We start from the raw sequence: 26,727 nt of genomic DNA on the forward strand, positions 1-26,727 counted from the left end.
GGAGTTCTAACATATCATATGGGTTTGAAACTGCATTGATGGGTTATTTTATTTTTTAAATAAGAAAGAAAAAAAATAACTAGCCCTGCCTGCAAGCAGATATTATCTGCTTTTCTCTAAATAACTGTTTAAAGCATCTGGCCCAGGATTGTGTAAGAGATTTGTTTTTATGTCTTTGGGAAATATTTAACAGTCTAGTACAGGACTTCTTCGCTTCTTGACTGGATTACGGCAATCATTTCTATCTTGATCCCAGACCACAGTGGGGCACCCCACCCTCAATCCATTTGCCGTAGTCTTATTGGCCCTGTCATTCAAAAAGCAGATCTGATCACCCCAATCCCATGGTTAAAACCCTTCACACAATTTTGGAGAGCTTTTAGGAAAAAGTGCCAAATTAGCTTGGAATGCAACATTCTATCCTAACCTTTTCTCTCACCTCACACGACTCTCGCTCTATATTCTCCTGAACCACGTGTCACTGGCTAAGGTATCACTCAGTTGTGCCTCTCTGCTTTTGAGCCAGCTGCTCCCATGCATGTAAGGTCCTCTCTGAACTCCCTGCCTTTCCATGGCTTGCTCCTATTCACCTTTCAGCCCATGTGCCATCTTCTCTAGAAACCAACCCAAATTTTCTCATCTAGAAAAGGTGACCTCCACAAGTGTTCCAGTAGTACTTGTGCATGTCTCTAGGATGGCAGCTGTCACACTCACACAGCACTGTAATCACAGAGAAGTTCCAAGGGAACATGTTTTATCCAGAGCATAACAAATACCCTGGTATGTAGGGTGCCTGGGTGGCTCAGTAGGTTGAGTGTCTGGCTTCGGCTCAGGTCATGATCTCGCAGTTCGTGAGTTCGAGCCCCGCATCAGGCTCTGTGCTGACAGCTCAGAGCCTGGAGCCTGCTGCAGATTCTGTGCTCTCTATCTCTCTCTGCCCCTCCCACATTCTCTCTCTCTCTCTCTCTCTCAAAAAAAAAAAAAAAAATTAAAAAAAAATTTTTTTAATATCCTAGTATGTAGAAGGTACTCCATAAAAATTGATCACATTATGGGGCACCTGGGTGGCTCAGTCAGTTAAGCCTCTGACTTTGGCTCAGGTCATGATCTCGCAGTCTGTGAGTTCGAGCCCGATGTCGGGCTCTGTGCTGACAGCTCGGAGCCTGGAGCCTGTTTCTCATTCTGTGTCTCCCTCTCTCTCTGCCCCTCTGCCTCTCATGCTCGCTCTCTCTCTCTCTCTCTCTCTCTCTATCTCAAAAATAAATAAACACTAAAAATTTTTAAAAAAAAGATCACATTATGAAGGGACAAAGGATGAATGGAGCAATAAAAGTTTGCATTTATAGTATATTTGTTTTTCTAGTTATACCTTTAGACATTGATAATTCTTGAATTTTCCATTTTGTTTTTTTTTTAATTTTTTTGATATTTATTGTTGAGAGAGAGAAAGCGTGTGAGTGGGGAAGGGGCAGGGAGAAAGGGAGATACAGAATTCAAAGTGGGCTCCAGGCTCCAAGCTGTCAGCACAGAGCCTCACACGAGGCTCAAACTCACGAACTATGAGATCATGACCTGAGCTGTAGTTAGATGCTACCGCTGAGCCACCCAGGTGCCCCCTGAATTTTCCATTTTGAAAGGATCTTAATGATCAGGAATTATTTCTTCCCTTTCTACCATTTTGAGAAAACAACATAGATTTAAGAACCAAGCTGAACTAAAAGAAAGTTTACACAAGCTAAGAACTGAAGAATGCTCTTTTCATGGCTACCACAGCCATGGCTCCTGGTCCCAAGAAGCATCTCAAGTGTGCAGCAGTTCTAAAGCAGTGGATGCTAATAATTTGACCAGTGTGTTTGTTGCTCATCCATCTACCAGGCCCCAAGAGCTGAGAGAATGTCTTCTCCTCATCATTCTCCAAGGAACACACTTAAGTATGCTCTGACAGGAGAGGAAATAAAGAAGATCTGCATGCAGCAGTCCAATAAGGTTGATTGCAAAGTCCAAACTGATACAACCTACCTTACTGGCTTAATAGATGTCATGGGCATTGACAAGACTGAAGAGAATTCCTATCTCATCTGTGACACCAAGGGTCCTTTGCTGTTCATTATATTACACCTTAGGAAGCCAAGTACAAGTTGTGTGAAGTAAGAAAGGTCTTTGTGGGCACAAAAGAAATCCCTCATCTGGTGACCCATGATGCTCACACCAACTGTCCCCCTGATTCCTCACCAAAGTAAATGAAACCATTCAGATTGATTTGGAGACTGGACAGATTACTGATTGCATCAAGTTTGACCCTGGTGACCTGTATATAGTGATCAGAGGTGCTAACATGTAAAGAATTGGTGTGACCACCGATGAAGAGAGACATCTTACATCCTAGTTCTTTCGGCGTTGTTCCCGTGAAAGACACCAGAGGCAACAGCTTTGCCTCTCAACTCTCCAACATTTTCATTATTGGCAAAGGCAACAAAACATGGATTTCTCTTGCCTGAGGAAAAGGGATCCACTTCACCATTGCTGAAGGACAGACAAGACACTGGCAGTCAAACAGAACAGTAGGTGAAATGATCTCTAGTGATGTGACCTGAAGGGTCTTTGTACCTAATTTAAGATAAGAAGGCACAAATAGACCCATAAATACGGAGAACAAACTGATGTTTGGCAAAGGGGAGAGTTTGGCGGGGGGGGGGGGGGGGGGGGTGGGCAAAATGGATGAAATAGAGTGAAAGACACAGGCTTTCATTTATGGAATGAGTAAGTCATTGGGATAAAAGGCACAGCATAAGGAACACAGTCAATGGCACTGTAATGGTGACAGATTGTGGCTACACTTGTGATAGGCATAGCATAACATAGATGTTGTTGAATCACTATGTTACATACTTGAAACAAATGTCACATTATGGGTCAACCATATTTCAATTTTTTAAAAAGATAATATGGCGGGGCACCTGGGTGGCTCAGTTGCTTAAATGCCTGACTCTTGATTTCAGCTCAGATCATGATCTCACAGTTCGTGGGATCAAGCCCCGCAGTGCAGAGACTGCTTGGGATTCTCTCTCTCCCTCTCTCTCTGCCTCTCCCCTGCTTGTGCTCTCTTTCTCTATCAGAATAAACAAACATGAAAAAGAAGTTTTTTAATAAAAATAAAAATAAAAAAAAGATAGCGGTGCCTGGGTGGTTCAGTCAGTTAAGTACCCGACTCTTGATTTCAGTTCAGTTCATGATCTCACAGTTCATGAGCCTGAGTCCCACAAGTTCATGAGCTTGTGCACTGACAGCACAGAGCTTCCTTGGGAATTCTCCCTCTCCTTCTCTCTGCCCCTCTTTGGCTCATACTCTCGCTCTCAAAAATAAATAAGCATTTTAAAAAAAGATAATACGGCACAATTAGAATAAAAAAACAAAGAATTGAAGAATGCCATTTCAGAACTAAGTATTAGTTCTGAAACCATTTCAGAACTAAGTATTAATGAATTACACAGGCATCATTCGAATGGTCCTGTGATCCCCTGCATGGCACACAGGTCACCTATTGGCCAACACAAAACCTAAAATAAAAATACCAACTCTAGTTCGTGACCAGTGAGCTGCCTCCAGTTATCCCATAGATATTGGTAATTTTCAGGATAAAATCATTTTAAATTAACTTGAATACAAAGGAATTAACATAAAATTCTTAGCAGTTTTGGAAAAAGTATGTTATTAACTTGAACCAGTAATAGGGTTTACAAATCCTTCTCATATTTAAAATAATCCAGGGGCACCTGAGCGGCTCAGTCAGTTAAGCGTCCGACTTCAGCTCAGGCCATGATCTCACAGCTCTTGAGTTCGATCGAGCCCCACATCGGATCCACTCTCAGCACAGAGCCCACTTCGGATCCTCTGTCTCCCATTCTCTCTCTTTCTCTCAAAGATAAATAAAGATTTTAAAATTTAAAATAATCTGCTTGCAGGATTTGTGACTTTCCACTTGTTTTCTTGTATTCCTCCAAAGGCACTGAGAGTGCAGAGACTCCAATATTTAATTCTAGTGTGAATAAACCCAACTCCAGTCCAGAACTTGCACTTTGTGACATCTTCCACCCAGGCTCCGAGGGATAAAAGCACTGTTTAAAATCAGCCTTCTGAGGCACCTGGGTGGCTCAGTCGGTTAAACGTCAACTTCGGCTCAGGTCATAATCTCACAGTTCATGGGTTCAAGCCCCACGTCATGCTCTGTGCTGACAGCTGGGAGCCTGGAGCCTGCTTCGTATTCTATGTCTCCCTCTCTGTGCTCCTCACTGCTCATTTTCTCTCTCTCCCTCTCTCTCAAAAAATAAACATTAAAATCAGCCTTCTATGTAGAAAAAAAAACCTGGAGTGTGATGAAGTGCAACACTCTTTCTACCCTTAAACTACATCCCTCTCTACCCCTGCCATTACTGCCCAGTGTCTATAAGTGCTTCAACAAACAGAAACACAAAATAAGAGGGACTAAGGCCTCAGATGTTACAGAGATCATCCACTGACTTAAACTCATACAGCCTACTATGTTTCCCTTTTTTGCCTTCTTAGCCTGGAAGCTCAGAGGCCAATTTATTACTCAGTCATAAAACTGTTCTACTCTCTGCTTCAGTTGGAAGCTTCATTCCGTCCACTGTATTTTATAAACTACACGTTACTACCCCGCCAAATTCATATCTTGAAGCCCAAACCCCCTAGTGTGGTTATATTTGGAGATGGGAGCCTCTTAGGAATTAAAGTTAAGTTAGGTCATTAAGGTGGGGCCCTGATTCAACAGGATTAGTGTCCTTACAGAAAGAGTCACCAGAGAACTAGTGAACTCTCTTTCTCTTTCCCCTTTCCCTCCTCTCGGCCCTCCCTGCACACACATTAAGGAAAGGCCATGTGAGGGCATAGCAAGAAGGCAGCCAAAAGGAGAGCTCTCACCAGAAACCAAACAAGCTAGAACCTTGATCTTGGGACTTCCAGCTTCCAGAACTGTGAGAAAACACACTTCTGTTGTTTAAGCCATCCAGTCAACAATATTTTGCTATGGCAGCCCCGGCTATTACACATATGATTCTCTCTTTGTCTGACTCTTCACTGCTCACCTGGCAACTAGCCCCTGAGCTCCAGTCGCTGTAAACTCTGCTGTGCTACATCTCGCATCGTCCACCCACCAGGCACACAAACTTGGAAAAAAATACTTCATAAGCTGAATGAAATCAAGAAAGGTAATAACTCAGCACAATAATTTGGGGGCTATACTCAATCTATACTTGGAACCTAAAAGAAATTTTTTAATGTTTACTTATTTTTGTGAGAGAGAGAGAACACACCCAAGCAGGGAGATGCAGAGAGAGAGGGAGACACAGAATCCTAAGCAGGCTGCAGGCTCTGAGCTGTCAGCACAGAGACCGACGTGGGGCTCGAACTCTCAAACCATGAGATCGTGACCTGAGCTGAAGTCGGACACTTAACTGACTGAGCCACCCAGGCGCCCCATTCTTACAACCTTAATTCAACCTTGTCTGTTGCTTTTAAAGAGTATCCTCCATAATTTTATAAAAAGCAATGATAACTTTTTTCCTTCAGATACTCTGCTGTCCAGTTTTGTAAGTGCTGTTTCTATAAAAGTGACAAAATTAATAAGTATACTGCTGTGGCTTGATTTCATGGGACGGTGTATCCTTACCGAACACTGAAACAAGCCCACTTCTACCCCATTTGCTTTGTTTTCACGTTTTCCTCTTTTTTCTAATCTGTAGTATCATCCACAACCCAGCCCCCCTCCTCCATTCTCAGGACTGTCCCTCCTACCACGCTGGCAACAAACAAGCTCGGTATTGCCTATTTCTTTGCTGTCATTCAGCTCAGAGAGAAAACTCTTTTCTTCGCGTAAGACATACTCCAGATAGCTATCTTATAAGCCTTCCAAACTGTAAGATCTTCTAGAAGTATAGATGTTTAGAGCTACAGAAAAGCTGATATTGTCCAATGAATAGTTTTTGTGTCAAGAAAAAAAAAATCATGGATTAAGATAACAGAGTTTTGGGCCGCCTGGGTGGCTCAGTCAGTTAAGCATCTGACTTTGGCTCAGGTCATGATCTCACGGTTTATGAGTTCGAGCCCCGCATAAGGCTCTGTGCTGACAGCGTGGAGCCTGCTTAAGATTCTGTGTCTCTCCTTCTCCCTCTCTCTGCCCCTCCGCCCACGAGCACTCTCTCTCAAAATAAGTAAATAAACTTTAAAAAAATGTTAAGGTATTTATATATATATATATAAAATAACAGTGTCCACTACAGCTCACATGCTTAAAACTTTCCTTAAAAATTTTCCTCGTGGGGTGCCTGAGTGGTTCAGTCAGTTAAGCATCCAACTCTTGACTTAACAGCTCAGCTCATGATCTCACAGTTCACGGGATCAAACCCCACATCAGGCTCTGCACTGACCAAGCATGGCCTTGCTTGGGTTTCTCCCTCCCTCTTTCTCTGCCTCTCTCTCAAAATAAATAAATAAATAAACATTTTTAAAAATTCTCCTTGTGGGCCAAAATATTCTGAATTTTCACTGAATGAAAATCATATAGCTAAGACTATTTTAGATAAATCCAATTTGACTTTTTTTAGGTACAGAATTCAAGAAATGACACATTTATTTTTTGAAAACTGTATTTGGTCATTTTGACAAAAACAACTGAAAAGTGGTTGAGTCTTGTGAATTCCTGTGTGAACTGACTTCAGTGAGAGATAATGTTAGGAAAAATAATAAACTAAAGTTACCTGTGATTCAAAAGTACTTTATGAGTGACTACGAAAAGGTCTTCAATATCTCCTGGACAAGCACATCAACATTAGCCTTTGGGGCATTTAGAAACTGAATAGATTTAAATATCTCAAGATACAACAGGGTCCAAGTATAGAATGACCATTTCCACTGAGTTGTCCAGCATGGATACATGATTACAGTGCCTCTATACATGGTTCTGGAAAAGACCATTGGTCAGGAAAGCAAGCACCAGTTCCCACTTCTTTGAGAATTAAAGTACTTAGTGTTTTCTTGAAATGCCCAAAGAGAGCTTAGCAGACCTGACATTCAAGATGTTGCATGGCCGCCCCAATATGACCTTTCCACTTTTCTATCATAGACTCTATTCTCAAGTCTAATTAAACTCCTTCTTGACAACACTATCTAATGTTTTCCACCCCACTTATGCTTTATATTATGCTGCTTTGTCTTCTTGATAATACTTATCACTATCTGAAGTTATCTAATTGATTTTTTACTGTCTATCCTCTTGCCTCTCAGAATGAAAGCCTCATAAGAGCAAAGATTTTGCCCTGTTTGGTGCTGTATCTCCGGGGTCTAGAATAGTGTTTGACACAAAGGAGTTATTCTCTCTCTCTCCCTCTCTCTCCCTCTCCCTCTCTCTCCCCCCTCTCTTTCCTCTCTCTCTCTCTCTCTCTCTCTCTCTCTATATATATATATATATATATATATATATATATATATATATATATACACACACATAAAAGGAATGAATTAATGAAACCATTCCCAGAAACATCCAAGCTTCACTGTGTCTGTGCCTTGGAATATAAAGTTTCCTCCATCTAGAAGGCCTGTCCTCTCCTTCTATACATCTTAACAGTCCAGCTGAAATTTTGTGGCACCTAGGCACATGTTAGAGTTGCCAGTATGCATGCTTCAGCCCCCTCCACAGAGTGGAAGCTACTTACAGGATCAGCCTTTGATAGTTTCTTTTCAAATACAGACACACCAACTAATCTTTGATGAAGCAGGAAAGAATATCCAGTGGAATAAAGACAGTCTCTTCAACAAACGGTGCTAGGAAAACTAGATAGTGACATGCAGAAAAAAAAAAACCTGGACCACTTTCTTACACCAGACACAAAAATAAACCCAAAATGGATGAAAGACCTAAATGTAAGACAGGAAGCCATAAAAATCCTAAAGGAGAAAGCAGGCAAAAACATCTTTGGCCTCAGCCACAACAACTTCTTACTCAACACATCTCCAGAGGCAAGGGAAACATAGCAAAAATGAACTATTGGCTCCCAAAAAACAAGAGTCCAGGGCCAGATGGCTTTCCAGGGAAGTTCTACCAAACATTTAAGGAAGAGTTAACACCTATTCTCTTGAAGCTGTTCCAAAAAATAGAAATGGAAGGAAAACTTCCAGACTCCTTCTATGAAGCCAGCATTACCTTGATTCCAAAACCAGACAGAGACCCCACTAAAAAGGAGAACTACAGACCAATTTCCCTGATGAACATGGATGCAAAAATCCTCAACAAGATATCAGCCAACCAGATCCAACAATACATTAAAAAATTATTCAACACGACCAAGTGGGATTTATACCGGGATGGAGGGCTGGTTCAATAGCCACAAAACAATTAACGTGATTCATCACATCAATAAAAGAAAGGACAAGAATCACATGATCCTCTCAATAGATGTAGAGAAAGCATTTGACAAAATACATCATCCTTTCTTGACAAAAACCCTCAAGAAAGTAGGGATAGAAGAATCATACCTCGAGATCATAAAAGTCATATATGAAAGACCCAATGCTAATATCATCCTCAATGGGGAAAACTGAGAGCTTTCCCCCTAAGGTCAGGAACAAGACAGAGATGTCCACTCTCGCCATTGTTATTGAACATAGTATGTATGGGAAGTCTTAGCTTCAGCCATCAGACAACACAAAGAAATAAAAGGCATCCAAATCGGCCAGGAGGAGGTCAAACTTCCACTCTTCACAGATGACAAGACACTATATATGGAAAACACAAAAGATTCAACAAAAAAATGCTAGAACTGATCCATGAATTCAGCAAAGTTGCAAGATATAAAATCAATGCAGAAATCGGTTGCATTCCTATACACCAAATGAAGCAACAGAAAGAGAAATCAAGGAATCAATCCCATTTACAACTGAACCAAAAACCATAAAATACCTAGGAATAAATCTAACCAAAGAGGTAAAAAATCTATACACTGAAAGCTATAGAAAGCTTATGAAAAAAATTGAAGAAGACACAAATAAAAGGAAAAAGATTCCATGCTCCTGGATAGGAAGAACAAATATTGTTAAAATGTCGATACTACCCAAAGCAATCTACATATTCAATGCAATCCCTATCAAAATAACACCAGCATTCTTCACAGAGCTAGAACAAACAATCCTAAAACATGTATGGAACCAGAAAAGACCCCGAATATCCAAAGCAATCTTGAAAAAGAAAGCCAAAGCAGAAGGCATCACAATCCCGGACTTCAAGCTGTATTACAAAGCTGTAATCATCAAGACAGTATGGTACTGGCACAAAAACAGACATTCAGATCAATGGAACAGAACAGAGAACCCAGAAATGGACCCACAAACATATGGCCAACTGATCTTTGACAAAGCAGGAAAGAGTATCCAACGGAATAAAGACAGTCTCTTCAGCAAGTGGTGCTGCGAAAACTGGACAGCGACATGCAGAAAAATGAACCTGGATCACTTTCTTACACCACACACAAAAATGAACTCAAAATGGATGAAAGACCTAAATGTAAGACAGGAAACCATCAAAATCTTCGAAGGGAAAGCAGGCAAAAACCTCTTTGACCTTGGCCGCAGCAACTTCTTACTCAACACAACTCCGGACACAAGGGAAACAAAAACAAAAATGAACTATTGGGACCTCATCAAGGTAAAAAGCTGTTGCAGAGCAAAGGAAACAATAGCATAACTAAAAGGCAACTGACAGAATGGGAGAAGATATTTGCAAACAACATATCAGATAAAGGGTTAGTATCCAAAATCTATAGATTTTGGACTTATCAAACTCAACACCCAAAAAACAAATAATCCAGTGAAGAAATGGGCAAAAGACGTGAATAGACACTTCTCCAAAGAAGACATCCAGATGGCCAACAGACACATGAAAAAATGCTCCACATCACTCATCATCAGGGAAATACAAATCAAAACCACAGTGAGATACCACCTGACACCTGTCAGAATGGCTAACACTAACAACTCAGGCAACAACAGATGTTGGCAAGGATGCAGAGAAAGAGGATCTCTTTTCCACTGCTGGTGGGAATGCAAACTGATGCAGCCACTCTGGAAAACAGTATGGAGTTTCCTCAAAAAGTTTAAAAATAGAAGTACCCTACAACGAGCAATTGCACTACTAGGTATTTATCCAAGGGACACAGGTGTGCCGTTTCGAAGGGCACATGCACTCCAATGTGTATAGCAGCACTATCCACAATAGCCAAAGTATGGAAAGAGCCCAAATGTCCATCAATGGATGAATGGATAAAGAAGATGTGGTGTGTATATATATATATATATATATATATATATATATATATATATATATATATATATCATTCATTCAATGGAGTATTACTCAGCAATCAAAAAGAATGAAATCTTGGGGCGCCTGCGTGGCTCAGTTGGTTAAGCATCTGACTTCAACTCGGGTCACAGTCTCGAGGTTCATGAGTTCAAGCCCTGCATCAAGCTCTGTGCTGACAGCATGGAGCCTGGAGCCTACTTCAGATTCTGTCTCCATCTCTCTGCCCCTCCCCTGCTCATGGTCTGTCTCTTTCAAATGTAAATTAAAACAACAAAATTTTTAAAAACATCAGAATGAAATCTTGCCATTTACAATTACATGGATGGAACTAGAGGGCATTATTATGCTAACCAAAATTTGTCAGAGAAAGACAAATATCACGTGACTTCACTCATATGAGGAATTTAAGACACAAAACATGAACGTAAGGGAAGGGAAGCAAAAATAATATAAAAACAGGGAGGGGAACAAAACATAAGAGACTCTTAAATATGGAGAACAAACGGAGGGTAATTAGAGTGGGTTGTGGGAGGGGGATGGGCTAAATGGGTAAGGGGCATTAAGGAATCTACTCCCGAAATCATTGTTGCTATGCTAATTAACTTGGATGTAAATTTTTAAATTAATTAATTAATTAATTTTAAAAAAACACAGACACACAAATGTGCGCACGCACACACACACGCACACACACACACGCACACACAGGCACAGTGATACTTATTCATTACCGTAATGAATGGGACTAAGGCACCATTCAAGTTCTTAATGTGATTTCACCTTAGCTAAAAATTTAACAAGTGGACCTATCATTTGGTTAGTGCTGTGAAATGGCAAGAGAAATATATCAATTACTGGTGTTCAATACACTCATAAACAGCCAGAAAGGCAAAACTCTGGTGCAAATTCAGATCATTAGTTAATAAACTTGGATTTATTTTGTCATATTGAGCTGTCCTATTGAGCTATTGAGTTGTCCTCTGCCTGGTTTCTGGGACACAGTCAGGACTCCCTATGGCCTTCTGACAGGAGTTTAGAAAAAGAAAAGGAAAGAAGACAAGACAGAACCTTCCCAAGCCTACATAAATCTGAATGGGCCTCCTGTCCTTAGGTTTATGTCATGCTGACCTCTTTGCTGCCCTCGTGGAGGAATCTGGCCTGAACGGGTTAGCTGAGATTTAGGAAGGCAGAAGGAGAAATGCTTTTGTTCATCCCTTGAACTGATGGGCCTTAGTACCAGGTGAGTCATTCTAGTCCTACTCATTTTTCAACCACCAAATTCCCCTTTCTCATCCCTCCCCCTGAGGGCACTCAGTCTCTAACAGCCCATTCAGTAATACGTTCTTCAACTATACTCTAAACAAGAATTCTCATGGCACGTAATGATGCTGAGTCCTCTGACCATAAAAATTATCAATGTTTAATCCCATGCTTTTTTTTCTCTGTACTACCTCTATGCTCCTTCGTGGCCTTATACCACAGAAGAATGTCCTTCTTATTATTTCAACCTGCTCTTCAGTATCTCTTGCTGGATCTAGAGGTGAATGAAATCTGTGGAGGATAGCACAGCTGCTATGTTTATTTGGTTTTGTTTTTCTACCAGTGTGAATGGTGGGGTACAAATTGGTGATTTCCAAGGTTCATTTTTTCATACCTAGGTGTGATACCCCAAAGGGTATCATAAAATTCTTAAGACTAAACTAATTTGGACTAATCTTAAAATTTCTGAAATAAATACTGGGCAAAAGGATTCCCTGACGCAAAGCATAGCAGAAGTTGTTGTGGGGGCTCCTGGGTGGCTCAGTCGGTTAAGCAGCCAACTTCAGCTCAGGTCATGACCTCATGGCTTGTGAGTTCAAGCTACATGTCAGGCTCTGTGCTGACAGTTCAGAGCCTGGAGCCTGCTTTCGATTCTGTGTCTCTGTCTCTCTCTGCCCCTCACCCACTCACGCTCTGTCTCTCTCTCCTTCAAAAATAAATAAACATTGAAAAGAATTTTTTTTAAAGTTATGTCTCCAGATTAGGAACTATTGTGTTCAGAAACAGACCTAGTGCATTTTGTGAATACTGTCCAGTTACTTACAAAGTTTAAATGTTTTGTGATGATAAATAAATTGTTGTTGCATGCAAACTCTTTGAATTTTAAAATATTCACCGTTCTTTAAGCCCTTAGAATTAGAAACCTGACATGTATGGGAAGGTTACACAGACAACTGTTAGTAATTGCAACAAGCATTACTTCCAGGTTGGCTTGCTAACAACAGAAAATAGCTGTAGTCAGCCACAAACAGGTATGCAAGGAAGGAAATGAACAAATGTCAATTATGCGCCCCCCATGGTCAAAATAGATAGATGCATGTTTGCTGACACTAATCCATTCCACTGATGCTCGTGAGAGTCAGATGGGAGTATGGCTTGTTCACAAGGCTGTCTTCAAAAATGGTCTACAACACCCTACACAAACCGGGGCATAAATCCGAAACAAGAGGAAGAGAAGGTAAAGGTTCATCACGCAGTTTCAATCCCAAATGCAGGTGCACAGAGCTGGAAAGTATTTTACTCAGTACCAGTGAATGCAACACAAATAACATTCATACTTCTTTACTCATAATATTTAGAACTTATTACTTAGTATTTATTTAGTACTTACTATGTGCCAGGAACTGTCCGAAGTCCTTTAACATATTAGTAATAGAAACCTCACAGCAGGTAATTAGCAGTAGGCTTTTACTGGTTTTAACACCATGCAAATGAAGAGACAGACACAAAGAGAACAGGCAACTTGCCCCAAATCATACATATAGTAAGTGGGTAGGCAATGGAGCTAGGATTCAAAGCCAGGGATTTATGGCTCTGGAATCCATACTATTAACCACTATACTACCTGCCTAAGGGGTACACAACATGTTTATAAACTCTACTGAAAGATATCTTGAAGTTACAAAACATTCAAGAAGCACCGCACAAGAAGAAGGAAAATGATGCCCCTCCAAGGAGCTGTGTTGCCACAAACAACTACAAAGAGACAACAGACCAACCTGATCAGTATAGGTGGGTGTTACCAAAATGGGTACAATACCTGCATCATCACTAAAGGAAGACATTCAACAACTGCTAAAATAGGAAGCCATTAAAAACCATACAGAAAATATTGAGGTGCCTGGGTAGCTCAGTTGATTGAGCATCTGACTTTCCCTCAGGTCATAAGCTCATGGTTCATGAGTTTGAGCACCATGTCAGGCTCTATGCTGACAGCGTGAAGCCTGCCTCGGATTCTCTTTCTCTCTCTGACCCTCCTCCACTCACACACTTTCTCAAAAATAAATCAACATAAATAAAAAAAAAAAATACTGGGGCGCCTGGGTGGCTCAGTCGGTTGAGCGTCTGACTTCAGCTCAGGTCATGGTCTCACGGTCTGTGGGTTTGAGCCCCATGTCGGGCTCTGTGCTGACAGCTCAGAGCCTGGAACCTGCTTCAGATTCTGTGTCTCCCTCTCTCTCTGACCCTCCCCCATTCATGCTCTGTCTCTCTCTGTCTCAAAAATAAATAAACATTAAAAAAAAATTTTTTTTAAAATACAGAAAATACTGTGCATCTGTTGTGAACAAATCAAATTCCTAAGAAATAAGGTAAATACTGTAGTGTGGCTTTTCCTCAATAATATTTAAGGGAGAGTAAGATATACCCTTCTTGGCATATCAGCTACAAACAGGTATGCAAGGAAGGAAATGAATGAATATCAATTATGGCAATGAGGCATCACTGAACTAATGTCACAACAATCATGAAGGCATCGGCGGGGGGTGGGGTTGAGGGGGGCAGGAGGGAGGGTGAAGAAGCATCATCACTCCTTCCAAGTTACTCATCTCTTCAGATTAATGGACAGCACAAAACTCTTTCAGACAATGTGAGGAGCTGTAAGCAGTGAAGATCAGATTAGACCTCCATTACTAGTTGTTTCCTTTGTTTGTTTGACCAGCATCATCATTTCTTCTTTCTTCTTATGGCATTAACATATGTGGTGATGATACACGGTTTTATAAGACAGGCACTCCACCCGAGCCACGTGTGCCCAGTTGAGGCACCTGCACATGCCTGGATTGGTGAATCCTACCATATATTAGCATTGACTTGATAGAAACAACCAAAATTACCGAAATTACTTCAAGGAGCCAGTTCTAGGGGATTATGACTTAAAAACTAATGCTTTGGGCCTAAGAGAAATTCAAAATTATGGATATTATTAAATAAGTTCAACTATTTCAGCAAAAGGAAATGTCACAGCATCATTATAGTTCACAATGAAAATAATAATGCCCAAGTGCCCATGTGATCCTCCAAGGTTATTCATGAAAGGAATTGCTTGCCTTCTGAGATATAGGCTTGATATTACAGTCACTGAGATGATCACATGAAATACACCATTTCTAATCTATTCAATTCTTAGTAAATCATTTGGACAATCATGGAGCCTTAACTAAAAATCTTGTTTCATTAATGTTGATTTATTTTTATAAAAGAAAATACAAAATTAAAAATTAAATTAAACCTGCAAATGGAAAGTAAATGTGAAAACCATAGTTAATCATCTAGAAGCAATATTAAGACACTTGAAGTAAGCAGAACATGTAATCATATCTTCAAATAACACCTTTGTTAATAGCACATGAGTTGCTAGTGAAAATTACATGTAAGCCCTCTTATTTTTGAAAACTTTTTTTTATTTTGAGAGAGAGAGGGGCGCCTGGGTGGCGCAGTCGGTTAAGCGTCCGACTTCAGCCGGGTCACGATCTCGCGGTCCGTGAGTTCGAGCCCCGCATCGGGCTCTGGGCTGATGGCTCGGAGCCTGGAGCCTGTTTCCGATTCTGTGTCTCCCTCTCTCTCTGTCCCTCCCCCGTTCATGCTCTGTCTCTCTCTGTCCCAAAAATAAATAAAAAACGTTGAGAGAGAGAAAAAGTGGGGGAGGGGTAGAGAGAAAGGGGGACAGAGGATCTGAAGCAGGCTCTGTGCTGACAGCAGAGAGCCTGATGTGGGGCTCGAACTCACAAACTGTGAGATAATGACCTGAATCAAAGTCACATGCTTAACCAACTGAGCCACCCAGGTGCCCCAAGCCTTCTTATTTTTAACAAATCCATACACCTGAACCTTCAGCAACACAGTGTTCACACATTTCCTACCTTGTTATGCCAGTGATTACACAAACTAATACAAATACAAAACAGTAAGTATTTTATTATTAAAATCCACTAAGACAATACACCATCATTCTGACATTTGTTTCTTTATAAAAGTAATTAAAAAGTAATACTAGTGCTGAATTATGTGATACTACAATTAAGACACCTGGGATATCGCATTCAGATAAAACTGCCCAAGCTAAAAATGTTAGGTTATAAAACCTGAGAAAATAAAAGTATTCATTTGTTCATTTGTTCATTCATTCATCCATTCAACTAACAATAATATTAAGTACCCATAAAACAGTATAACATATGTTGTACTACCCATTTTTGGTAAGTATTAATACATTTATTGAACATTTTATTCATATAGTCTATTATGAGTTCAATAAACATTGTTCTTAGATACACTTTTTTTAATATTTATTTTGAGAAGGAAGAGTGCACATGAGTGGAGGAGGGGCATAGAAAGAGGGAGAGAGAGAGAATCCCAAGTAGGCTCCACGCTATCAGCAGAGAGCCTGACGTGGGGCTCGAACCCACGAACGATGAGATCATGACATGAGCCAAATTTAAGAGTAGGATGCTTAACCAACTGAGCCACCCAAGTTCCCCTGTTCTTAAATATAGTTAATGAACTCTGTGATGAAACTCTTGAGAAAATCTCATAGTTTTCTCAAAATGTTTTTCCTGAGACCAACTTTTTTTTAATGTTTATTTATTACTGAAAGACAGAGAGAGTCAGAGCATGAGCAGGGGAAGGGCAGAGGGAGACACAGAATCTGAAGCAGGCTCCAGGATCTGAGCTGTCAGCACAGAGCCCGACATGGGGCTCGAACTCACAAACCACGAGATCATGACCTGAGCTGAAGTTGGATGCCTGAAGTTGGCGACTGAGCCACCCAGGCGCCCCCTGAGACCAATTTTTATTTGAGGAAAATACACATTAAAAAATTGGGGACCAGCCACAGCAACTTCTTATGCAACATGTCTCTGAACACAAGGGAAACAAAAGCAAAAATGAACTACTGGGACCTCATCAAAATAAAAAGCTGTTGCACAGTGAAGGAAACAATCAGCAAAACTAAAAGGCAACCGACAGAATGGGAGAAGATAGTTGCAAACAGCATATCAGATAAAGGGTTAGTATCCAAAATCTATAAAGAACTTATCAAAGAACTCAATACCCAAAACAACAAATAATCCAGTGAAAAAATGGGCAAAAGACATGAATAGACACTTCTCCAAAGAAGACATCCAGATGGCCAACCGACACATGAAAAAATGCTCCATATCACTCATCATCAGGGAAATACACATCAAAACCACAATGAGATACCACCTCACACCTGTCAGAATGGCTAACATTAACAACTCAGGCAACAACAGATGTTGGCAAGGATGCGAAGAAAGAGGGTCTCTTTTGCACTGCTGGTGGGAATGCAAACTTATGCAGCCACTCTGGAAAAGGGTGCAGAGGTTCCTCAAAAAGTTTAAAAATAGAAGTACCCTAAAACCCAGCAATTGCACTACTAGGTATTTATCCAAGGGATACAGGTATGCTGTTTTGAAGGGGCACATGCACCCCAATGTGTATAGCAGCACTATCCACAATAGCCAAAGTATGGAACGAGCCCAAATGTCCATCGATGGATGAATGGATAAAGAAGATCTGGTATGTATATACAATGGAGTATTACTCAGCAATCAAAAAGAATGAAATCTTGCCATTTGCAGCTACATGGAACTAGAGGGTATTATGTTAAGCAAAATTAGAGAAAGACAACTATCATATGACTCCACTCATATGAGGACTTTAAGATACACAACAGATGAACATGAGGGAAGGGAAACAAAAATAATACAAAAACAGGGAGGGGGACAAAACACAAGAGACTCTTAAATATGGAGAACAAACAGAGGGTTACTGGAGGGGTTGTGGGACAGGGGATGGGCTAAATGGGTAAGGGACATTAAGGAATCTACTCCTGAAATCACTGTTGCACCATATGCTAACTAACTTGGATGTAAATTTAAAAAATAACTTAAAACAAAAACTTACTCCCAAATGTTTCAAAGGAAAAAACTGCAGTATGTACTTGAATCTTTTCTACATAAGATTTCTTTTTCAAAAGATTTTTTTTAATACTGAAAAAAGATAAAAAGGCTAGAAACTGCATCCTTTGAGACTTTTTTTGGCTTCCACTGCAGGATTAAGCCTTAAATCTCTGAGCTTTCCTGCTTGGCCTTCCACTTGATAAACCCTTTTCCACTTTAGAGTCTTTACACTCGCACTCCATCTGCCAGAAATGCCTTACCCTGAATGTGCCCATGGCTTTGCTCCCCACTGCACTCCTGTCTCTGCCCAAATATCCTCTCCTCTGGCAGTACACGCCCCCATCACTCTGCACCCTTTCCCTGATGCAATAGACTGTTATGCAAATCTGCTTTGGATCCTTGTGACTGAAATAACAAGAAGGCGTTCATGTGTAATAGCCCCGGCGTTAGGATGGCTCCATGACACGGATCCTGAAATAAACAGCAGCATTACTCATCCTCGCACGTCAATAAAGATTGTTTCCAGACATAAGGACGTTTACTGACTTGGAAACTATTTGAGCCTTAATATTAAAGAGTATTACTTTCATTAGAAATTTCTTGGAGGTCTGATGACATTTGCTGATTGGATTTGAAAGTCAAGTAAAATGAGATGGCCCCTCTCAGGCACTAAATATATATGTGGCTTTTAAAGTTAGACAGACCTGGCTCAAATCTCAGGTCTTCAACTAACTGGCTGTGTGAGCCTACACCTGAAACTACTCTCATTAAAAGCACCAAAACCTCCAAAAATCCAACAGACACATTCCAGATCTTATGTGACTGGAACACTCTGAATCATTTGGTGTGGATGATAATTCCTTTTTTTTTTTTTCCAGGAATTTTGCTTTCTTTCTACATTTTTGGCTGTTCCTTCTCAAACTCTTCCTTTTTTGTCTTCCAAATATTGATGTTTCTCAGAGTTCTGAACTAGGCTCTCTTTTCTCCTTTCCTCAGAGTTCTGAACTAGGCACTCTTTTCCCCTCACTCCATTCTTTCTTGGCACTATCACTCTCTCCCACGGTCAGACTCCCACTATGGCATACAATTGTCTCCCAAGGTCCAGATCCAGGTATACAACAGTCTACTCAATATCACCCACCATATACATTTCCCAGAGACACTTCAAATGGATCATGTCCAAGCAGGAACTTGGCACTTCCTTCACACCCAGCCTATATTCTCCTCTTCCTTCTGCTAATGAAAGCACCGTGACCCAACCAGTCACACATTTCATAAACCTGCATCACCCTTAACTCCACTCTCACTTTCCCCCTTCCCTTCTCTGATCAGTCACCAAATCTTGTCACAGCTACTTCCTACATGTCTCTCAAATCTGTCCATGTCCCTTATTCTCCACTGTCATTACCCTAGTTCAGGAGAAAAAATCATCTCTGTATGGATCGACCGCCTCTAGAGAATACAGGCTTAAACAGGTACCATTGCCATGAGAAATAGTTCATGAACAACTTCGGGTATTTGGAGTAAATTAATATCCTACTCTAGTGATCTCTGACTCTCAGGGAAGGTGAAGGTCATATCCTTTTTTCCTGGGAATCAGAAACTATGCGCCTTAAGGAGGTTGTTTCATTAATTAACAATAAAGCAGAAAATATAAGCATTTAATATTTGGGGGCTTTGACTGACTTTGCTATCTGAGTGATCCTATACAAGCCCAGAAAAAAATCTAGCCAATTTGATTCTACGTGGTCCAAAGTTGGTTAAATTGAGAACATTAACGGTTAAGATTTAATAAAGAGGGACGCCTGGGTAGTTCAGTCAGTTAAGCGTCTGACTCTTAATTCTGGCTCAGGTCATGATTTCATGATTCATAAGATCGAGCACAGAGTCTGCTTGGGATTCTCTCTCTCCCTCTCTCTGCTTCTCCCCAGCTCACTCTTTCTCACAAAATAAATAAACTTTTTTCTTTAATATTTAATAAAAGATTTAGGAACAAACACATTTATAATAATATACTATTACTAGTTAATTATTGTACCTTCATGTTAATAAAAATGTAATGCCTATACCTTTTATGAACAACCTGAAAGCATCAAAATGACAATTTACAAATACCCTACTAGATTTAAAGTGTATTGTTTTAGAAAAAGTTGCTACTTAAGTAGTTAAATGGTTACTACTCTTACAACTTAATAATAAAAAAGCCCACTTAAAAATAGGCAGAGGAAAAAAATAGGCAAAAGATTTGAATAGGCATTTCCCCAACAAAGACATATAAATGGCCAATAAGTCCATGAAAATATGTTCAACACCATTAGTTATTGGAGAAATACAGATCAAAACCACGCTGAGATACCACTTCGGGCCTACTAGGGTGGCAATCACCAAATAAATAGACAATAACAAGTGCTGGTGAAGATGTAGAGAAATTGGAGCCTTCATATATTGCTGGTAGGAATGTTAAATGGTACAGCTGCTTTGGAAAACAGGTCAGCATTTCTTCAAAATACTACCATATGAAGGGTGCCTGGGTAGCGTCCGACTTCGGCTCAGGTCATGGTCTCACGGCTCATGGGTTCGAGCCCCGCATCAGGTTCCGCACTGACAGTGCAGAGCCTGCTTGGGACCCCCTCCCTCTCTCTCTGCCCCTCCCTGCTCTTGTGCACACGCGCACTCTCTCGCTCTCTCTCTCAAAAGATACACTTTAAAAAATACATATATATTACCATATGAAATAGTGCTATACCAGCAATTTCACTTCTAGGTATATACACAAGAGAAATTAAAACAGATGTGTATGGGGCGCCTGGGTGGCTCAGTCGGTTGGGCGTCCGACTTCAGCTCAGGTCACGATCTCACGGTTCGTGAGTTCGAGCCCCGCGTCAGGCTCTGGGCTGATGGCTCAGAGCCTAGAGCCTGCTTCCGATTCTGTGTCTCCTTCTCTCTCTGCCCCTCCCCCATTCATGCTCTGTCTCTCTCTGTCTCAAAAATAAACAAACATTAAAAGAAAATTAAAAAAAAAACCAGATGTGTATGCAGAAAATCTGTACACCAATGTTCACGGCAGCCTTACTCATAATAGCTAAGAAAAGGAACAACCCAAATGTCTATCAACTGATGAAGAAATAAAATGTGGTAAATCCATACAATGGAATATTATTCAGGCAATCAAACAGAATGGATTATTAGAGCATGCCATAACATGCATGAGCCTTGAAAACATTACGCTCAGCGAAAGAAACCAGATGCAGGTCAGTCTAACTCTAAAACCCATGTATATAGTGCCTGGGGGAACCTCTCATTTTACTTGACTTTTCAAATTCAATCAGCAAATGTCATGGGACCTCCAAGAGATTTTTAATAAAAGTAATATTCTTTAATATTCAGTTGTAAATAGTTTCCAAACCAGTAAGTCCCATTACATCTGGAAACAGACTATTTATTGATGTGTGAGAATGAACAATACTGCAATCTGTTCGGGATCCGTGTCATGGAGCCGTGTTACACATGGACTCCTTTGCGTGACACAAGGGTCCCAAGCAGATTCACATAAATTTATTTTCCTAAAAATGACACACCAAATGTATTTACAACATAATATAAAATAAAAAAAAACACCTTTTCAGATAATTTAAATAAATAACTATAACAATCTCCCTGATTTTGTAAAACTCACTCTATTTCTAAATATACATTTGCTGAATTTCTGTAACCCTTAAGTTATAAAGAGATTTCAAGCAGAAGTTTTTGAAGGTTCATTAAATGACATGCCTTTGTAGATTTATTTTTAAAAATTATTCAGTGCCTGGAAATTCAGATATGATGCTATTGACTCCTTTACTCACCACAATAGACAAGTGTTCAGCTCATTTATTCTCAGAACAAAGCCTATCTTTGACACGTCTTATTATGTCACATTTCATTATATTGTAAGAAACAATTTTTATGTTAGAAAAGTAAAATATACTTCCCAGACTTTCCAATGACCTTAAAACAAAAACAAAAACAAAAACATCTAGGGGCACCTGGGTGGCTCAGTCAGTTGAGCTTCCAACTTCGGCTCGGGTCATGATCTCATGGGTTCGTAAGTTTGGCCCCCACGTCAGGCTCCTTGCTGTCAGCACAGAGCCCGCTTCAGATCCTCTGTCCCCCTCCCTCTTTGTCCCTCTCCCTCTCGTGCTCTCTCTCTCTCAAAAATAAATAAAACATCTTAAAAAACAAAAACAAAATCATGGCTAAGTCAGTATTTTGGAACTTGTGCTCTTTTACATCAGAATCTGATCCATAACTGGAGATGCCAGGACAGCCCACAAATGCTATCTAGGAATATATAACATTCCTGAGGCCAAGACTAAATGCTTCTAGTAAATCTAGTCGCTATATACCATGATTTTTTAAAGGTAAAATACACTCAGAGTGTCATTTAGGATGTCAAGTTCACATTTCCCCACTGTACCTCTGACATAAGATCAGAGTCACTCTTTCGATGCATTTTACTTCAAAAAATATTTATTGATCATCTGCACACCTACACCTCTTTTCTTCACCTCCTACCTAATGAGCAAAGAGAAAAAGAAGTCCCTTAACACCAATCCACAGCTCGTGACTCCACAGACTAAGGTTGAAAGCCCGAGAGTACAGATTCTTGAGAAAGATTAATCAAATTTCTTCTTACTACAAAAGTTAGACACCCAACCCAAATTAACCTAAACTTAACAATTTTTTTGAAGAACAAATTGGCTTATGTACCAAAAGCCTAGAAGCAGAACTAGTTTTAGGCATGATTTGACCTGAAAGTCCAAATGATGTAATTAAGCTTCTTTCCTATCTACCTTTTCATTCTGCTTCCCTCCACAAACTGGTCTTCCCTTCTAACCAGTCTTCTTCCCTGCGATTGGGAAAAATGGCCACTGACAACCCCAAACTCACAATATCCTAGTACCATTACAGCAAAGGAAAGAAACAGGCACAAAAGTCTTCTGGCACAAGAGTCCCAATTTGGTTTATGAGTTTGGCTAACATACACACAGTTTGTGAGTCTGAGTCCCACATTAGGCTCTCTGTGGTCTGCACAGAGCCCACTTCAGATCCTCTGACCCTCCCCCCACTTGCATGTGCAAGTGCGTGCTCTCTCTCTCTTTCTCTCTCTCTCAAAAATAAATTTATTTTGGGGGGCCCCTGGGTGGCTCAGTTGGTTGAATGTCCGACTTCGGCTTAGGTCATGATCTCATGGTTGGAGGGTTCAAGCCCCACGTCAGGCTCTCTGCTGACAGCTCACAGCGTTGTTGTTTTTTTTTTTTAATGTTTACTTATTTGAAGAGAGAGAGAGGGAGAGAGAGAGAGAGAGAGAACACGAACAAGGAAGAGAGAGGGAGACACAGAATCCAAAGCAGGCTCCAGGCTCTGAGCTGTCAGCACAGAGCCCGACACAGGGCTCGAACCCACGAACCCTGATATCATGACCTGAATCAGAGTCAGACGCTCAATTGACTGAGCCACCCAGGCACCCCTCTCAAAAATAAATTAAAAAAATATTTTTTTAAAGAATAAGACAACAATATCTGCTCATCACTTCTATTCAACACTGTATTGGAAGTCCTAGACAGCACAACAAAATGCTTTTGTTACACTGTAAGAAAAGAGTTGTGGCTTTTGGACTGATGTGCCACTGCCCGATATTTTGATATCCTACAGTCTTGAATCTGTCGACTCACCCATCTGATCCACAACATTACAGATTAGGGAAGTTATTCATTAAAACAATTTTCAGTGAGATGAGCTGGGATTACTTTGGAAGCACATATGATCCTATGTCCTTATCTAGAAGGAGGAGAAAGGGGCGCCTGGGTGGCTCAGTTGGTTGAGCGTCCGACTTCAGCTCAGGTCACGATCTCGTGGTCTACGAGTTCGAGCCCCGCATTGGGCTCTGGGCTGATGGCTCAGAGCCTGGAGCCTACTTCCGATTCTGTGTCTCCCTCTCTCTCTGCCCCTCCCCTGTTCATGCTCTGTCTCTCTCTGTCTCAAAAATAAATAAATGTTAAAAAAAAAAAATTAGAAGGAGGAGAAAAAATAATGCTTCCAAGAACAGACTGACTTTACTGCATCACTCTAATTTGCCTGCAATTGTCTCTTTTTTATGAAGCATATTCACATCATTGCCTTTGGTTATCAGTGACAAATAATGACTGTTTCAATTCTCCTTCTTTTTTTTTATTTTTTATTTTTTAAAATTTACATCCAAATTAGTTAGCATACAGTGCAACAATGATTTCAGGAGTAGATTCCTTAGTGCCCTTTACCCATTTAGCCCATCCCCCCTCCCACCACCCCTCCCGTAACCCTCAGTTTGTTTGCCATATTTATGAGTCTCTTGTGTTTTGTCCCCCTCCCTGTTTTTATATTATTTTTGTTTCCCTTCCCTTATGTTCACCTCAATTCTATTTCTCCTTCTCAACCTTTTTCAAGACTCAAATCTTCACTCTATTTGTAAAGTAACAGTTCATTATCAAAAACTGTCTTGCTCTTTATTTTAAAACGCTGTCTGCATTTTATAACAAATTTATGTATGGCTATGTTTACTGCTGCTTGTTGTGAACATAAAGCTTATGGTATAGCACGTAAACTTTATGTTACTACATTCAAAGCAATTGCTTGTTAACAACCACATCAGTTATTTGGTGATTGGGAAGATGTTTTAAGCATTTTACATCCTAATATGGTAGTTTGTTATGTGTGTGTAAACGATGGCCCCAAATATGTCACACATAGATGAATAATGTTGTGTAGTATGGTCTTAACATTCAACAGATACACATAGATGGAGATAGAGAGAGGGACATAGACATAGATAGAGACCCAGAGATGGATGAGTGTATGGACAGAGATAGAGACACAGAGATACAGATGGAGACACAGAGGAAGAGACAGGCAGAAACAGAGAGATGTCCTGGGCAGACAGTGGGCACTGTGCCCTTGAACCTTGAGCAAGCCAGCAGACGCCTGGCACTGTCGAACTCTCCCACAGACACTGAGGTAAAATCCAAGAGCCCCTCTGCGCCAACTTCTTATGTGCCCCAGGAGGAACTTTCCTTTTTCCTGATGTTATATTGCGCCCAGCGATCCTCATCTGCTTCAGTGCCCTGGCACAGTACGTGGGGCGCTCCTCCTTGTCAGTGGTTGAGATGGTCCTTGCTTTCTTCTTCGTCATCTACATATGTGACCTGCACGTCAAGAGGCAGTTTATCAACTAGCCCTGAAATGTTTTCTTCATGCTGTGAATCTTCATGCTGTGAACCACTATCTGATCATGTCCACTGTTGTCCCTGTTAAACAAGGAAACCCCTCCAGAATTGTTTCCAGGGTAACCTAATCACCAAGGGCCTCTTTGGCCATGATGCCCTATTCCACCTTTCTCTTATGGCAAAAAGACATACAGTAGCCTCCACAGCCTCTGCAGATGACGAACAGGCCAATGCCCCTCACTTCTCTGCAGTCTGCAAGTAACCCCTCCTTCCAGAATAACTCTCTCCAGTGTCAACAATATGCCAACTGCCAGCCCTTTATTCAGCTACAAGTGCCTTGACTGGGATAACTGTACACACCCTCCTGGTCACAGCCACCTGTAGGCCACCTTCTGCAGCACCCAAAGGAAGATGCCAGTTCTAACCGGTTGGTGCCCCACCTAAGCCACAAAGTGAAGGGAGAGGGCGTCTTGTATTTTAGACTCTAAATCCCAGGCTGTGACTGACTCCAAATAACCTCCTCTGTGTAGGGAGTGGCTCTGGGGAAGGATAAATAAAAATTAAACAGATGGTTGGAAACAGGATAATAAATAATCTTTTGATGTAAAAAAAAAATAAAGGCATTCTGTCAGAAGAAAATTTAATCAGGAAGACATTCATTAAGGTATGTCTGATAAACCATTGGAACTACACCAAAATAAAAAGCTTTTGCACAGCAAAGGAAATCATCAATGAAACAAAACGACAACCTACTGAATGGGAGAAGATACTTACAAATGATACATCCAATAAGCACTTAATATCCAAAATATATATTGGGGCGCCTGGGTGGTTTAGTCAGTTAAACGTCTACCTCCTGACTTCAGCTCAGGTCATAATCTCATGGTCCGTGGGTTCGAGCCCCGTGTCGGGCTCTGTGCTGACAGCTCAGAGCCTGGAGCCTGCTTCGGATTCTGTGTCTCCCTCTCCCTCTCTCTGCCCTTCCCCTGCTCATGCTCTGTCTCTCTCAAAATAAATAAACATTAAAAAAAAATTTTAAACCCACAATGAGATATCACCCTATACCTGTCAGAATAGCTAGAATCAAAAAGACAAGAAATAATAAGTGTGGGTGAGGATGTGGAGAAAAGGAAACCCACATGCACTGCTGGTGGAAATGTAAATTGGGTGGGGCAACCACTGCAGAAAACAGTATGGAGGTTCCTCAAAAACTTAAAAACAGAAATATCATATGATCCATACTACTATGTATTTACCCAAAGAAAACAAAAACAGTAATTTGAAAAGATATATGTATGCCTGTGTTTACTGCAGCAATATTCACAATAGCCAAGATATGGAAGCAACCCAACATCCATCGATACACAATGGATAAAGAACAGGTAGTATGTATATGCAATGGAGTATTACTCAGACATAAAAAAAATGAGATTTTGCCATTTGTTTGCAACAACATGGACGGATCTAGAGGGTATGATGCTAAGTGAAATAAGTCAGAGAGGGGAGCCTGGGTAGCTCAGAGGTTAAGTGTTTGACTTCAGCTCAGGTCACGATCTCACAGTTGATGAATTTGAGCCTCATATCAGCCTCTCCACTGTCAGCACAGAGCCTGCTTCTGATCCTCTGTCTCCCTCTCTCTCTACTCCTTCCCCCCGAAAAATAAATAAACATTAAAAAAATAAGTAAGTCAGAGAAAGACAAATACCATATGATTTCACTACATATGGAATGTAAAAAACAAATGAATAAACAAAAAGCAGAAAGACCCATAAATACAGAGAACAAACTGATGGTTACTAGAGGGGAAGAAGCCCAGGGGGATAGACAAAATGGGCAAAGGGCAGAGGGAGATACAGGCTCCCAGTTACAGAAT

The 26,727-nt window shown here is 40.6% G+C and overlaps 1 pseudogene; it reads left to right on the forward strand.

The window, feature by feature from the left end:
• Window positions 1-1,775: 1,775 nt before the first annotated feature.
• LOC109250308 (40S ribosomal protein S4, X isoform-like) lies at window positions 1,776-24,863 on the forward strand (annotated as a pseudogene).
• Window positions 24,864-26,727: the final 1,864 nt, after the last annotated feature.

Source organism: Panthera pardus, unplaced genomic scaffold (assembly GCF_024362965.1).
Source record: "Panthera pardus isolate Hobbes unplaced genomic scaffold, ASM2436296v1 HiC_scaffold_21, whole genome shotgun sequence".
Lineage (NCBI taxonomy): Eukaryota > Metazoa > Chordata > Mammalia > Carnivora > Felidae > Panthera > Panthera pardus.